The following is a 14711-nucleotide window of genomic DNA, read 5'->3' as shown; positions in this document are numbered from 1 at the left end:
AAAGAATGTGTTTTTGTCTCCGAGGACTTCAGATGGAGTGAGTGCGCAACAGGAGAAAACCTTTTCTCTTGTGCTTATTTCTACAACAAATCGCAGCTGTTGCGTCGCGACTTGGTTTCTGGAAATAGTCGGATGCGCTGTAACTGCCCCAAATCAGGAAATGAGCACTTTTATAGTTGGAAAATAACTTGGAATGGAAGATGCTGAGGCAGTCAGATTTGACAGAGGGAGTTGCGAAATCATTGAATTGGCTCCATAGGGGGTTTTAATGCATTGGATAACTGTTTTAGTAAATGGTGAAGGGTTTGCGTTATAACCACTTTTCATAGAGTTTTGCGCCCTTGCAGAATGCAGGAAAAAAAAGGCTTTGGAGCAGAAAAAAATCTCAACTCCAGCATATCCTAGCATTCCTTCCAGCCAGTCTCTCTCTCTCTCTCTCTCTCTCTCTCTCTCTCTCTCTCTCTCTCTCTCTCTCTCTCTCTCTCTCTCTCTCTCTCTCTCCCTCAGAAACGACTACGTGTCTGTTTGTGCAGAGAAGACAGATCTCTCTCTCAGCCTCTCTGAAGCAGACGTGGAAATCAAACATTGGTCTCCTCCTGGTTGAAACGATCGATTATATGACTTCCACGTACTGAGTACACCGAATAAAAAAAAAAACATAGCCCTTTCACTCATCAGAGAAGGGATGTGGCATCAGCAAGAAGTTGGAAAATCTTAAGATGCAGAAGATGACTTGTGATCCTCATTTTTTTGGTTCTTGTGAGTCAGTTGGAAATAAATAAATACCAGGACTCAGTGGTTAATTGTCATGTTGTCATGATAAGCGGTGGGGGTTATAATTGGGATGTGATGTCCCCCTGCTGTGGGCTCTGGATCCAGTGGGCACGTTGGAGAATACAGGCTAGGGGGAAAAAATAACACATCACACACACGCTTACTTTTTTCAGGGGAGAGAGAAAGAGAAGGAGAAATCCGATCCTAAATACATGACGTCAGATGACATTCCTTTGGTGAAAGGCTGATGTGGCCATGCTTTTTTTTCTGCGAAAAACTGATATCCAACTTTTTTTTTGGTGTGTGTGTGTGTGTGTGTGTGTGTGTGTGTGTGTGTGTGTGTGTGTGTGTGTGTGTGTGTGTGTGTGTGTGTGTGTGTGTGTGGTGGGGATGAAGGGGGGAAAGGTGTGTTTAGGTTTAGGTGGTCTGCTCAGGAATTCTCCCTGTGGTGCATGAATGGGCAATTTATTTTTGCTTTCACAAGTCAGAGGCATCAAAAAGCCTGAACATCCAAAATTTAGTATATGGACAGTTAGGAAAGTGTGTACACCAGGAAGTGATGCTTTAATTAGGCTGGAGCCCTGTTACTGATTTGATGCTTTTTACAAAAACAGTTTTTAGTGAATTAATCTTTGAAAGTTTATAGATCAATTTTGTGTAGTTGTTCTAAAATGTCCAAAATCTGACCCTAAATCAGATTTGGGAATGCTCTGCACTGCGGCCCCAGAATGTGTCTTTGTGTTTCTTTTATCTCCAAGTGCTCAGCCAATCACCAACCTGAGTCAAACAGTCCATATTTTCAAAGCAGTAAGTGTGTTTTTGCATGGGTTTAGTGCTACACCCATATCCTTTATTAACAAGATGAATAAGGTTTGTATCACAGTGTAGTGTTCTCTGAAAGTTAAGCCTCTTTGGCTTCAACATTTATACACAATAAGAATGTAAACATAGCTCGTAGGCCGGTTTGAAAAGTTATGAAAGCGCTCCCTTGTTGTATGCTGAACTCGCTGAATAAATAGGAATAGTTCAATTTCATTTCAATGGTTTTAAATTAAAGGGTTTTTTTTATTTCTTTTTGTATATTCTGTCTCTTGTGTGGTTGGTTTTTGTGGAGAGCTGGAAATGTGTTTCTAGAGGATGTACAACAGCATAATGCAAGCAGGGATTTGTGCTCACTCTGATGCAATTGCAAGCAAGTGATCTTTCCCCCCGGTTTTAGTATGTCATTTGAAAAAATCCCCTTTTCTGCCTGTAATAAAAAAGAAAAAAAGAATTGTGACTTAAAAATCGAGTACACTGTCATTATATAACAGAGCTGAAAGGACAGTGTTTAGACTGGAGTCTGGTTGAAGGAGAGTAGCCATTGTCGCTTTGGTCTTACTCTGCTTTTCACATGTAAAAGTAAAGGGGTTAAATAATGCTTTATATAAGTTAACAACCTGTGTAGTGTAACCACATAGCTTTGACCACACAGGTGATAGTGTGTGATTGCCCACATGTGGGCTAGATGATACTTTCCAGGTACATGCATGTTTCAGGGCAGCTTAATGAGTGCCAGCAAGTCAAAACTCATCATTTGAAGGTTCATTTTACTGGGATTTGTGCCAAATTGAGACTTACCTGTTTTTTCTTTTTCCAGAAAAGAAACCATATGAATGACTTACAGTAACCTAGGTTTGATTGACTGTGTGTGTGTCTGTGTGTGTGTATGTGTGTTTTAGTGGCAAGTGTAAGACAGTTTGCCTTTAATATTCTAAGACTGGTTATTCTAAGCTCAATGAGGAAGTTGTTCCCATGTTTCATGAAGACTCGTGATGCCAAGAGCATCTGTCTTTGTCTAACCTCAGGCAAAATCTGGGTTCTCTTCTCTCCACCTGCACCAGTATGTGGTTCGCTGTTGGCCCAATAAAATCTTCAGGTAGGTTGAAATGGGGTCACGAAAAGGGCAGGATGATGCTAGCCATTGTGTGTGTGTGTGTGTGTGCATGTGTCTGACTGGTAACCTAGAACATGTTATCCAAGGAGTAGTGTTACTGAACAGTACTTGTGTGTCAGGAACAGAAACTGTAGTGGCTATAGAGTTACGCATACAAGACAATGCAAGCCTGGGAAGTGTGTGTGAGCATGTGAAAGAGAGGCGAAGAACAAGAGAGGAGCTTCATATAGACCTCCTCACTATTTGCTTCCTGTTAGGTTGCTTTTCCAGAGATTAGCCTATTTATGTGTTGATGTGATGTCTTGCAAATTGTAAATGCCACTGCCACTCCTTTTGTGCTTTTGATTGTAGATGTTTGATTGCAGTAGATGTTTGATTGCAGTAGCTGTTATGCCATTAATTGGTTGTTTTCTATCATTTAAAGTGATGATCTAGCTAATAAAACACGTGCACGTGCCCTTGAAGCTTTAGAAGTAAATAAGGAGATGAAGCAGGCTATGCAGATGGAAGTTTACCTCTCATTTATCATCTGCAATGTTCACCATGTCTGCAAATATTCAGCCATAATTGCCATTTACACAGGCTACATACTCATTATGACCTTTAAAATGTTACAATTGGGCCTAATCAGCAGTCCATATTTGAAATATTTCCTCCTATAAATCTGTGTTCCTCTGCTATGCACAGTGCTACACAGTGTCAGCAGTTTGTTAAAAAAAAAAAGAAGAAAAAAGCCTGCTATCAGTTGTGCCATCTGTTTCTCCAAATGCAACAGGTGTACTTCCCAGAAAGAAGTTACTGTTACTGTAGTGAACAATCCGCTTCCTGCTACCTGTGAAGGGTATTTAGCTTACTGGTTTAGCTTACTGGTGGGTTGGATGCGTGGAGGCGTTCCTGTTCTGTGAGGTCAAGGGGTTGACACCTGGAGTACAAGAGGAGAGTTTCTGCACTTTTCTTGTCTCAGTGATGTAAAGCACATACGTGGGCTCTCCCTGTGGTGAAGAAGCCTTGAAATGTGCCTATGCTGTGGCTGCTGGGACAGATGTTTGAGTGCAGAGAAGCTTCAGAGAGTCTAAACTTATATTTCCCAATGTAATATTCTTCTATTAATAACACATACGCTTTTTCAACCTCATAGAAATCTTCATGCTATATATGAATTATTATAGTTTTCTTTTGGCGCTGATTTGGAGCTGCACTTCCTTTTACTCACAGTAAACTTTTTTTCTACTTAAAACCACACACATTGTAGTGTTGACCCGGCCACACATGGTTTACAGTAACAACACACTTGGATAATATAGTAGATTGTGTTTTGTTCGTTCCAGGTCATTTTTATACACATGAGTGAATGAGCTATCTTGCATTAAGAGTTACAGTTGTGTCCAGTTTCATTTTAATTAAAATGTATTCACCCATGACGTGACATTTTAGTAAAACAAAACCCAGTGCCATGTAAGCATAGGGCTGCTTGTAGGTGTAAGTCCACCCTCCCCCACCCTCCCCCACCCCCCAAAACAAATGTCGTCCTTTCTCATGACAGCTGTTGCTTGATGCTTTCACTTTCCATTTCCCAGCTTTTCTTTCTGTCTGTCTTACTGGTGTGGTTATCTCTCTCACATTCTCTCTCTCTGTCTCACTGTTTCTTGGTGTCTTTCTCTCCCATATGAACGCTGGCTTTTTGTTGAAGTATCCCAGCATCTCATGTTTGCTTGGCACAGAGCTGTAATGTTTACCCTCCTCCTCCCTTTCTTTTTGCCTCCCTTCCTCTCTCCCTCCCTTCCTCCCTCCTTCTCTGCCTCTCTCATTCTCCAGAGCCCTGTCTCCCTTTTTTTTGTCTCCCTTGATAATTTCCTGCATTGTTGACAGTTGATTTAGAAGAAGATAAAAGAAGCCTTTCAACTTCTCTACTCCTCGCCTCCCTCCTCCCCTCCTCTTTCCTATTGCCCTCTTCTCTTCTCTTCTCTCCTCTCCTCTCCTCTCCTCTCCTTCTTGTGTTGTGGGTTTCAGTCCAAAAAAGATGAAAAAATGATCCATAAAAGCACAGACAGTTCAAGAAATGTGATGCCAACTGTGACAGACTGTAAAATGCAAAACTCTGTAAGGAATGTCATTGAAAGTCATTGAAGTTTTCTGCTGTTCTAAACCTTTTAGGGTTTCACAACAAGCAATTCAGAAAGTCATCTTTAAGGAAACTGTTGGTATGACAGAAGACTAAAATTGCTAGTTTTTTGAACAAATTAATATATATTACGATGTGATTTATAATATTAATCATGGTAATGTGGTATGCATAGCATTTTGGAATTAAACCCTTCATTTTGGCATTAATAATGCAAGGTGAGGCAATTCTTAAAGATTTGCCGCTTTTCCTTATTTTACATCATATTAAACTGAATAAATTTGTGTTTTGGACTGTTGGATGGACAAAAAAGCAATATGAAGAATGGGCATTTTCTTTTAAGCCCAGTTATAAAAAAAACATTTCAGAGAATAAATAATTGATGAATTAAGAATAGTCTTAACGGGAATCAATAACAAAATAATTGCTAATTGCAGCCCCACAGCAACTAACACAGACAAAATACCAGCCATAGACAACAGTGAACAAGTTTAGACTTAACATAGGTTAGACAGTGCCAAATATCATTCAGGAGCATTTGTGATTTGCAGTACTTCTTCTTAAGTTTCATTTTGAGACAGCAAAACAAATACTCATCAAGAGGGCAACATATGAAAAAATAAATAAAAAAATTAAAACGTGTGTGTGTGTGTGTGTGTGTGTGTGTGTGTGTGTGTGTGTGTGTGGGGAGGGGGGGGGTTCATAATATAAGATCTGCAGTACTAGTAATAGTAGTATTGTATGAGACAGTATAACTGTGAGGGGATACAGTAGACCCTTGGCACAAATATCAGGAATATTTGGGTGGCTTTGTTGCATTTCAGCACACAATATTGCTGGCATATGATGCAACGTGCGGCTCTACCAAAAGTTTTCACTTCTGTAGTTGATGGTTTGAGTCATTTCATCTTTGCTGTCATTTCAAAGGTCGTGACAGCAGTTGTATGGCTGCTGCGGAGACATTGGAGAGAGAAAAACAGAGAGAGAGAGAGAGAGAGAGAGAGAGAGGCAGTGGCATTGCAGGAAGCATGCAGATGATGAAATACAACAATTATGACAAAGAGCTAAAATGTTTGGAATCCAGAAATTTTGGCTGTCAAGTTTCTGATCACTCAGTGAAGTTTTGTGGATACATGCATGCAGAAAAAGCTTAAGTTATCCAAATGAGTTACGTAGCGCTCGGCTGCCCTGCTCCGCTCATGCCCCTGCACAGTTCCTCGGGGGTATCAACCATAAAAATAGCATGTTGAAAAGCTGTCGATTTGCTGTGTGTCTGTGTATGTGTCTGTGTGCGTGCGTGGTCAGCTGGCCAAAGGGATCAAGCGTGCACCTGTACACACACAGGGCACTGACTTAACACACATGCATGAAACATACACACACAGAGTTAACTTTACGTGCCTACATTAGCATGCCAGGCGTGTTGGTGTTGCTAGTTGGCAGGCCCATGGAAAGTTCCGCCAGTCGTTAATGGCTGTTTTTATGCCTGACTGTGAGCGTTTTGAGTGTGTATCTCAAGTGTCTAGAGTCTGCTGTGGACTGGGGTTTGTGTGTGTGCATGTGTGTGTGTGTGTGTATGTGTGTGTTGGAGTGTGGGGACTGGAACTCTAACTAGTTATTTCTGGCATTATTATATAGCTAGAATTGGAACTGGAGCTTGTCACATGCACACATTTTGAAGAATGCTTGTTTTTGGCTTGTGGATGTAAAGTGTGTGTGTGTGTGTGTGCGTGTGTGCATGTGTGCATGTGCATGTTTTACACATTGTCATATGTTGGCGGGTATGCAGTACCAGAGTTGTGGGTTCTGCTCGAGGAGGAAGTAGGTGTTTTTTAATGCAAAGCCACATGTTTTATTGCTTTCCCTTGTTAAACCACCCACCACCCTCCTCCTCCTTCCTCCAGGGCATGCAGACACACTTCGACCCCTCCCTCGCCTCCTCTCAGTATGTCTTTCCCCACCCACTGCCACATACCTGTCATTTCTCGTTCTTCTCCTTCTGCCACTTCCACAATACTCCCAATAAATTTGATGTACTTCATACCCTCTAGCATGATTAGGTAGCTTTCAATAACGTTCTTCATCCTCAAAAATGGATAGAAATGGATGCTTCCTTAAGAATTTGCGTTAGACACAGCTATGCAAACCTCAGCATTTTCACCTCCTGCTTTTCACCACCGCTTATTGTGTTTCAAGTTAGCCAAACACAACATATTTTTCTGTTGACTATAATATAATGAGTAATTCTTGTGCTGCTTGGCTAAGACTTCAATCAAATTCCCACTTTATGCTCAGTACAGATTGATGACATCACCTGTACAGTGAGAAAAGCTGAGAAAGTTGTTCTCTTAACATTACTGCAGCACAGCATCTGCCTGTCATTGCAGATCTCATCAATTTGGATAAACATCATTCACTTTTGAGAAAAGTGTGGACAGAAGACCAAAAAAAGAGTAAAAGATGTATTTTAAAATGTAGTTGGCTTAGTGTGCCTACAGTCCCCTATTTTCCTTAACTTCTCCCCTCCCTGCCCTCAAGCCGGACCCCCCACAAATCACTAAAACATCCTACACACACACACACACACACACACACACACACACACACACACACACACACATACATACATACATACGCATGCATGCGGGCAGAAACACACAACCACATCCCTGAACTAGTGTGTGAAATCCTGAGGCTGATTGAGAAAGAGGAATGTGACCTTGTGACCTCAGGCTGTGGGGAGGGGTGTTATAAGTGTGTGTGTGTGTGTTTGAGTGTGTGTGTTTGATGTTAGGGAACAAGTGATTGTATGTACACTTTCTATTGGTTTGCATTTCCCAAGAAGTGTCATCTCTTAACTTTTCATCCCATTTCATTTTTCTTGTGATGGATTAAAAACATCGCTGCCTATTCTGTCGACATGCAAACACTCACATGCACATTCATAAACACAACTATGAGTTAGTCATAGAATTAAGACATTGTAAAAAACAATTATTCAGGCTTTACTTGCATGTTTGTGCATTTAAAGGATGAGTGTGTGTGTGTGTGTGTGTGTGTGTGTGTGCGCATATCTCTCAGACTCAGATGTTGTCTTGTCTGCGGGAGAGGAGACAGGTTTATCATGTAGGTGTGACTAAATAGTCTTTTTCTCAGCAACACACACACACACACACACACACGCACACGCACACACACACCACCCACTGAGCAAGCTTTTTCATGGCCCATAAAACTGCTGATCTGAATGTCTCTTGGTGGTTTGTCTGCGTCTACATGTTCGACCATCCGAGAATGTGTGTTTGTGCATCCGTCTGTATCTGTGTGTGTGTGTGTCCGTGAGAGAGCGAGAGAGAGAGAGAGAGAGAGAAGGGGGGAGTAGAATTCACTTCTTGACTTGGCATAGCTGTCTTAATTAAGACTCATGGCATGCAGCCCTGATGGAGCGCAGCATTAGTGGCAGAGACATGCTGTGTGTTCAGGCCTGGACGGCAGCAGGTCCACTGGCAGTGAATGTGGGCTTATTGTCTGGACACTGTGGTTGTCCTCCTTCACTCCACTTTGCTATAGCTGCTTGTAATGTAGAGCTGATTATGATGATTGCAGGTCATTGCATTGAAATATGTGGTGATGCGGAGGGTGTCAAGCCAGAGAGATGTTAAGCTGGCCTTGACGGAAAACTTGGAGCAGAGGAAAAATAATAAAAGTCGACTTTGAACAAATATCTCTCCGTAACAATGATGTTACTTTCTCTGAATTGAAGTGTCACCTATAGTAGATGCTTGTAATGTAACTGTAAAATGAAGGAGGAAGGAATGTGAGCATGTTTTAGGAGTAAATTATTGCCTAAATAAAACTCTCCTTGTTACTTTGACCCCACTTACATTATAAAAAACAACAACATTACAACATTTCTGATTTGTTTTTGGCTGGCACACAAATACAAGTCTTTATTTGTCCTGTAAAAAGCATTTTCAGAAATACTACCCAAATTTCTGTGCACTTTGCAATGGATATGCAGTACCTGTGTGGTATTTTATGTTTTCCTGTCACTGTCAGGCTGCTGCTAAATATAACAATGCTCAAGACAACTTTTTTTTTGCTGTAATCCATCAAAATGGTCTCAATGGCCACATCCTCCATATTTCTATATATTCTGTCCGCTTTCTAAACAAACTGAAATGTACATGCACAATACACATTTAAACATAGATTATGTCCAGTGTTTGCCCCCTGAGTCACTTTCTGTGGTATCAGTTTGGGTTTTGGGGTTTGACTCCAGGGACCCATTATCTGAGATGTTTATTGTGGATTGTATAGTTAAAGCCCCACAAAAGTTTTACTTTTTTAAACTCTGTGTAACCAAAAGCCAAATCATACAGTAGATATGCTGAATATGCATATGAAATTGTTCTTCACGGCAAACTATACAATGAGTAATCTTCAGAGCTGTGGTGTTTTGGTGTGGAGTCCAGACTCAGCTGTGAGTTTACTGGCTGGAGTGCAAGACTGTAAAGTATTGACTGCTGCCTGCCAGGCCATACAATGCATTGTGTGCATGTGTGTTTATATATGTGCGTGCATGCTTGTTTTTGTGTATTGGAGTTCAAGCCTGCCTGTGCACCCAATTGGTGTGTGTTTATGTGGGTGCGTGCACGCGCCTTAGTCTGTGTGCCGATGTGCGCAGTGAGGAGGAAGTGGCTGTGTTTGTTTAAACTAAGCACGCTCAGCCATGTGGGACAATTTAGCGGGAATGAGAACCCTGAACCCCCCCCCCCCACCCCTCAGTCTTCCCTTCACCAAGCCTATACTGCTCTCCTCCCCCACCCGACCCCAAAACCTTCTGAATGGGCGGCTGTCTTTTGATGGCTGAGGGGTTGTTTGGGAAGTAAGGCTAGTCGTGGTGGGGGTGAGGGTAGAAGAAGAAGAAGGAGGGAGACAGGTTAAAGCTGGAAGTGGAACAGAAGGGGAGTAGAGGAAGAGGAGGAAGGCAGGGAGAGGTCGGGTAAATAGAATTCAAAGTGTAACTAATGTTCATTGGCCACTGGTCCTTTCTCATGAAAACCATGCAACCACGTAAGTCATACGCAACACACTCACTGCCTTATCTGAGCCGCCACTTGAAAAGGATCCAGTTCTGCGGGCAAAGCATCATATTTACGCTAAAGGGCTGCATTACATGGAACAAAGTACATTACACAGTAATAAAGGCAAGACTGAGAGGAGATGGTGGATGAGGACATATAGATGAGAGATGAATAAGCATGAGTTGAGGATGGAGAGCTAATGCAGAGCTGGTACTCTATAATGTCATGCTAACATAATATTGTCATGTCTGGGATGTAAATGAATGTAGGGCTTGCTGAACGCCCACAGTGTGCACCATTTTGCACTCGTGTATGTGTGTGAGAAAGAGAGAGAACAAGATGAAGAGAGACTATTTGAACCTGAGTTGAGTTCATATCTCCATGGTGACAAGAGGAAAAAGGACTTTGAAATAACGTATTTCTGAAATGGACACATCAGTGTGTGTGTGTGTGTGTGTATATATATAAAATCAATGGCTCCATAACTGTCAAGCTTTTCTCCATATCTCCAGCATATGTTTTCTGCTTTCTATCTTTCTTTCTACCTGTCTGATCAATAGTGTGTGTGCATATTTGTCTGCCTGACAGTTTTAGTTTACATTTGTTTGACATCTTAAATAATACACATAAGTTGTCCAGCACAACCTTGATTTTTGAATTTTTATTATAAATTTAATTACATTAGCTTGCACAACACACATACACCTGGAGGTATATACATCTATATGACAATTGGAGTCAATACGTTAAAGTATCAACAATGGAATTGATGGTCCTGTACATGTATGTATGTATGTATGTATGTATGCATGCCTGCATGCATACATACATATATACAAAAAACTGGGCTTGGGGCTGAAGATATTCAAGGCTTTCTGAATGCTAAACAATGACTTTAATGTTTTAAGAATGTAGACTTCAAACTGGATGACCCTATGTTACATAATTAGTAAGTTCACTGTGCCAAGCCGCCTGTCATACTACCTACTCACCAGTCAGCCCATTTCAGCTTTTAGTCTGCCTGCTTGTGGACTAGCCTCCTTGTGTGTGGCCAGGCTGAGCCTTGGAGATCCAAGGTGTTAGGGAGGGGTTTGCTGTGAGCCCTCCTCAGGCTCTGTGCTCCTTTCTGGGCTGCAGTGCGCTCAGCACTCAGCCTCTATGGATCTGATGGAGAAAAGTCTGAACTGTGGTGGGGAGAGTGAGAGAGACAGAGAGAGGGACTGGGAGGAGGGGAGAAAAGGACAAAAGGAGAAGAAAAAAAAAAATCTGGAAGCACTGCCATGAAGAAGAGTGAGTCATGTTCATGTGCCTGTGGGAGAATAACCACTTCCTCTGTATTAAACACACACAAACACCAAACAAAATACAGAATTTTCTTAAGGCAGTATGGAGGGGATAATGAAGATGAAGGTGTTGCCAGTACCAGCCTTTAACATTTAAGAGACTTTGATGAGGCTGATAGAAGTAATTAAGACAATGACTCAGTTATAATGATGATGATTAGGGCAGACTGGCTGGGTTTGTGTTTGTGCCGGTCTGCAAACTATTTTGTTGTGTGTGTGTGTGTGGTCACCAGTTTGTGAAACTAGGCCTTGAACATCTGTAAGTCAAAGGAGCTCTCATTTAGGGAAAAGGGGTCTGGAAGTCCTGGCTGATGTAATTGGTGGAAACATAAGTGTTCTGACTGGGATAAACTGTATCACAAAATCACTTTGTCTCCCTGTGTTTGACTCTTTGCGTTGCCTCTGTTTATTCGCTGAATCCCACACAATGACCTACCTATTATTTCACTCCAATATTTTCTCTCTTACGCTTGCCTTTTTTTCTCATAGAGAGAGTATAGATCTCCTCTCCTCTCCTCTGGAGTTACGTCGCTGCTACATGGCTACGTGGCAAGCATTGGACTGTCAGGGCCTCTACTGTGGGTTTACTGCCTGCTGGCCCCTTGCCCAACCACACACACACACACACACACACACACACACAAACACACACATGGCCAGCCCACAGCTGTACAGCGGCAGGAGGGAGGGCTTGCTGGCAGATGCACACATCTGCTGGAGCTAGCCGTGCTAATGTGAAGCTAACGGCTAACACAGAGCTGATTGTAAATGCTCTGCCTTCATGAATAGCCAGGGAAAAAAAGTGGAGAGCATGTTTTAAACTTGCTTCGCTTGACTCTTAATTTGCTGGACTCATTCAATTTTCCCTCTGTCTCTCTCACTCACACACACACACACTCGCTCGCTGCCTGCTGTCTGTGGTATGACAGGCAGGACTAATGTTTGTTCTGGAGCAATAACACAATTAGGATTCCATACATTTCTCTCTTCACACACATTCAACCTCCGGCCCTTTCCCCTCCCCTCCCCATTTCTCCCTTCTCCCCTTTCCTCCTGCATTCTCTCCTTCCCCTCGTTCTCCTTCCTCTCCTCCTGTTTCCATCCTGCCCTCCCTGCTCTCTCCGTTAACAGATTGCCATCATTTCCACCCTGCGCAGACAGGCAACAGATAATATTAATTTGATAACGGCAGATTGCTTTGTTTTTCATAAAGGCTACAGGCTTGTGTCAGTCACATGTGTGTTGGGTGTATGAAAGTGTACTTTATTTTTGGCACAGTTCTCCTTTATGGTCAACTTCCGCTTAGGGTTTGATGCAGGTGATCTTCCACCATATACCAATTAACCTTTCTCTCTGTGTCTCTCACACACACATATACACACACACACACTGGAAGTACTCTCCCACAGCTCCTGACCTGAGTGTAAAATAGCCATTTCCTCTTCATTTTGTTCACAAGGAAAACTGATGCCTCACCTACCCCTCCCTCTCTTCCTCACCCATTCTCAACTTCTCTCCTCTCTCGCCTTTCTTTCTCCTTTTTTTTCTCTGCACTCCCTCTACTGTCTCCTCACCTTTCTTTCTCCCTGACCCTATTTTGTGTTCCGCTGTGTGTTGAGGGTGTTGTCCTGATCCTGTGTGTATGTATGTATGTCTGTGTGTGTGTGTGTGTATGTGTGTGTGCGCAGTTATGTAACTTTTGTCTCTCCCTGGGAATGGGCCGCTGTTTCTTTGAGCTCCGCTTTTACTTCCTCCCGCCCACTGCCCCGGCAACAGCCTATAAGGCCGCCGATGGTTTTCCTGTCAGCCAGTTGGAGAGGGTAGCTGTGTTTTGACAGGGCAGTGGAATGTGAGGAAGGCGGGGTCTTTCCAGGAAGTGGATGGCAATAGAGTCAGATCCTGGAGTCTTTGGCTGAGCTGCTTGGCTCCCTGGAAAAGACTGAATGTTGATATACTTGTGTTTTTTTTATTTTTTTTGTGCATGGAAACAAGCTGATCGAAGTTGTTTGAATTCTTTTTGTATGTGTTTGTTAGAACCTTATGTTATTTTTCAGCAAAAGTAAAGAGGAGTTTAGGAACTAGGTCTTTCTTATTTAAAGCTATCTACAGTTGGACATTGTGGATGTTGACGAAGAAAAAGATGGATGGACAACTAAGTATGACTTGCATCTTTAAAAGGCTCAGTAGGAGAGAGGAGGAGGGTGGAAGGAGAAGGAAGAAAGGGAGTCACTGGGTCATCTGTTTTTGGCCTGTGTTCCTGGAAACCAGGCATGATGAGAGGATTGGATGGGTGGGTAGATGGATGGATGGGAGGATGATGGGAGAAAGGCTTTGCACAGGGTGCTCATTTTGTGTGTGCAGGGAGAGGGATGAAGGTGGGGGGTAGAGAGTAGTGCTGAGCCTGTCGTTTAGCAGGGCTGAGTCCTGACTTGTCGGTGCTCCGGCTGCACACAACGATCTGCAGAATGCCTGGTATTTAAAGGGAAACAGGAAAAAATAGACAAGAGGAAAAGAAGAGAGGAAAAATTCAAGAGAAGAATAGTTCTGAAAGGAGTAATTCAGGGAAAAAGTTAATACACAAAGTTCTTGGATTAATTAAATGCAGCATGACAGTTTCATCAGACACTGACATAAAGATAAAGGGTGTTCCTGCATTTCGGAGGACTAACTGCAGACTGTTAATAGCTCCTCATCTGCCTCGAGTTATGTGCAAGATGCAGGCAACCGACCGCAGTATAACCTTGGAGACACATTTGCATTCTGTAAAAGTGGAGAAATGTTCATTCATGCAGGGAATGTGGGACGTGGCAATGATAAAACTTCCAAAAGTGTTAAATTGTTGCGATATGGATAGCTGTCGCCAGAGTTTGAAGAAAAGATTTGCTGGAAAAGAAGTGCTGCTAGTTCAAATCTCAGACTGTTTTGGGGGAAATTGTCACCTGGGTTCAATTTGCATTAATCCCAGGTATTGGACATGTATATTCCTGGTATGGCGGATTTGCCAAGTGATGCAACTGATCATCCTGCACCCAGACATTCACTTTGTGTCTTGCAGAAATGTCCTTAAGCAAAACAATGAACATGTAATTGATAGTTCCTTGTAGGTTTCCCATGACAAGAGTGCCAACTAAATGTGCACTAAACTTTCACAATAACAGGTGTTGCGCAAATATAAGCAGTGTTACCTGGGACAGAGCAAATTTTACTTTCATTTATTCTACCTTGTCGGATTGAGTTGTTAAGGAGACCAGTGTGTTTATGCTGAAATTATGATATGATTTATTAATACTGCTGGGAAAAAAAACAATGCTGATTCAGGCTCACACCTGGCAGGGGTATTTGTGTTGTGGCACCAAGATAATATGGCATTTAAAATTTTAAAGGAGACTTTGTTTAAAATGAAATGAAAAAGCAGCTGGTTGGTTGAAGCTTTTGTTCACCATCAGATG

The 14711-nt window shown here is 42.3% G+C and overlaps 1 protein-coding gene across 1 annotated transcript in view; it reads left to right on the top strand.

Moving 5' to 3' along the window:
- fndc3ba (fibronectin type III domain containing 3Ba) overlaps positions 1-14711 on the top strand; it is a 104191-nt gene that overhangs the window by 517 nt on the left and 88963 nt on the right. The gene's annotated exons all lie outside the window — the stretch shown is intronic.

The sequence above is a fragment of the Scomber japonicus genome, chromosome 16, assembly GCF_027409825.1.
Source record: "Scomber japonicus isolate fScoJap1 chromosome 16, fScoJap1.pri, whole genome shotgun sequence".
Classification (NCBI taxonomy): domain Eukaryota; kingdom Metazoa; phylum Chordata; class Actinopteri; order Scombriformes; family Scombridae; genus Scomber; species Scomber japonicus.
This window is presented reverse-complemented; position numbering and strand designations above follow the sequence as displayed.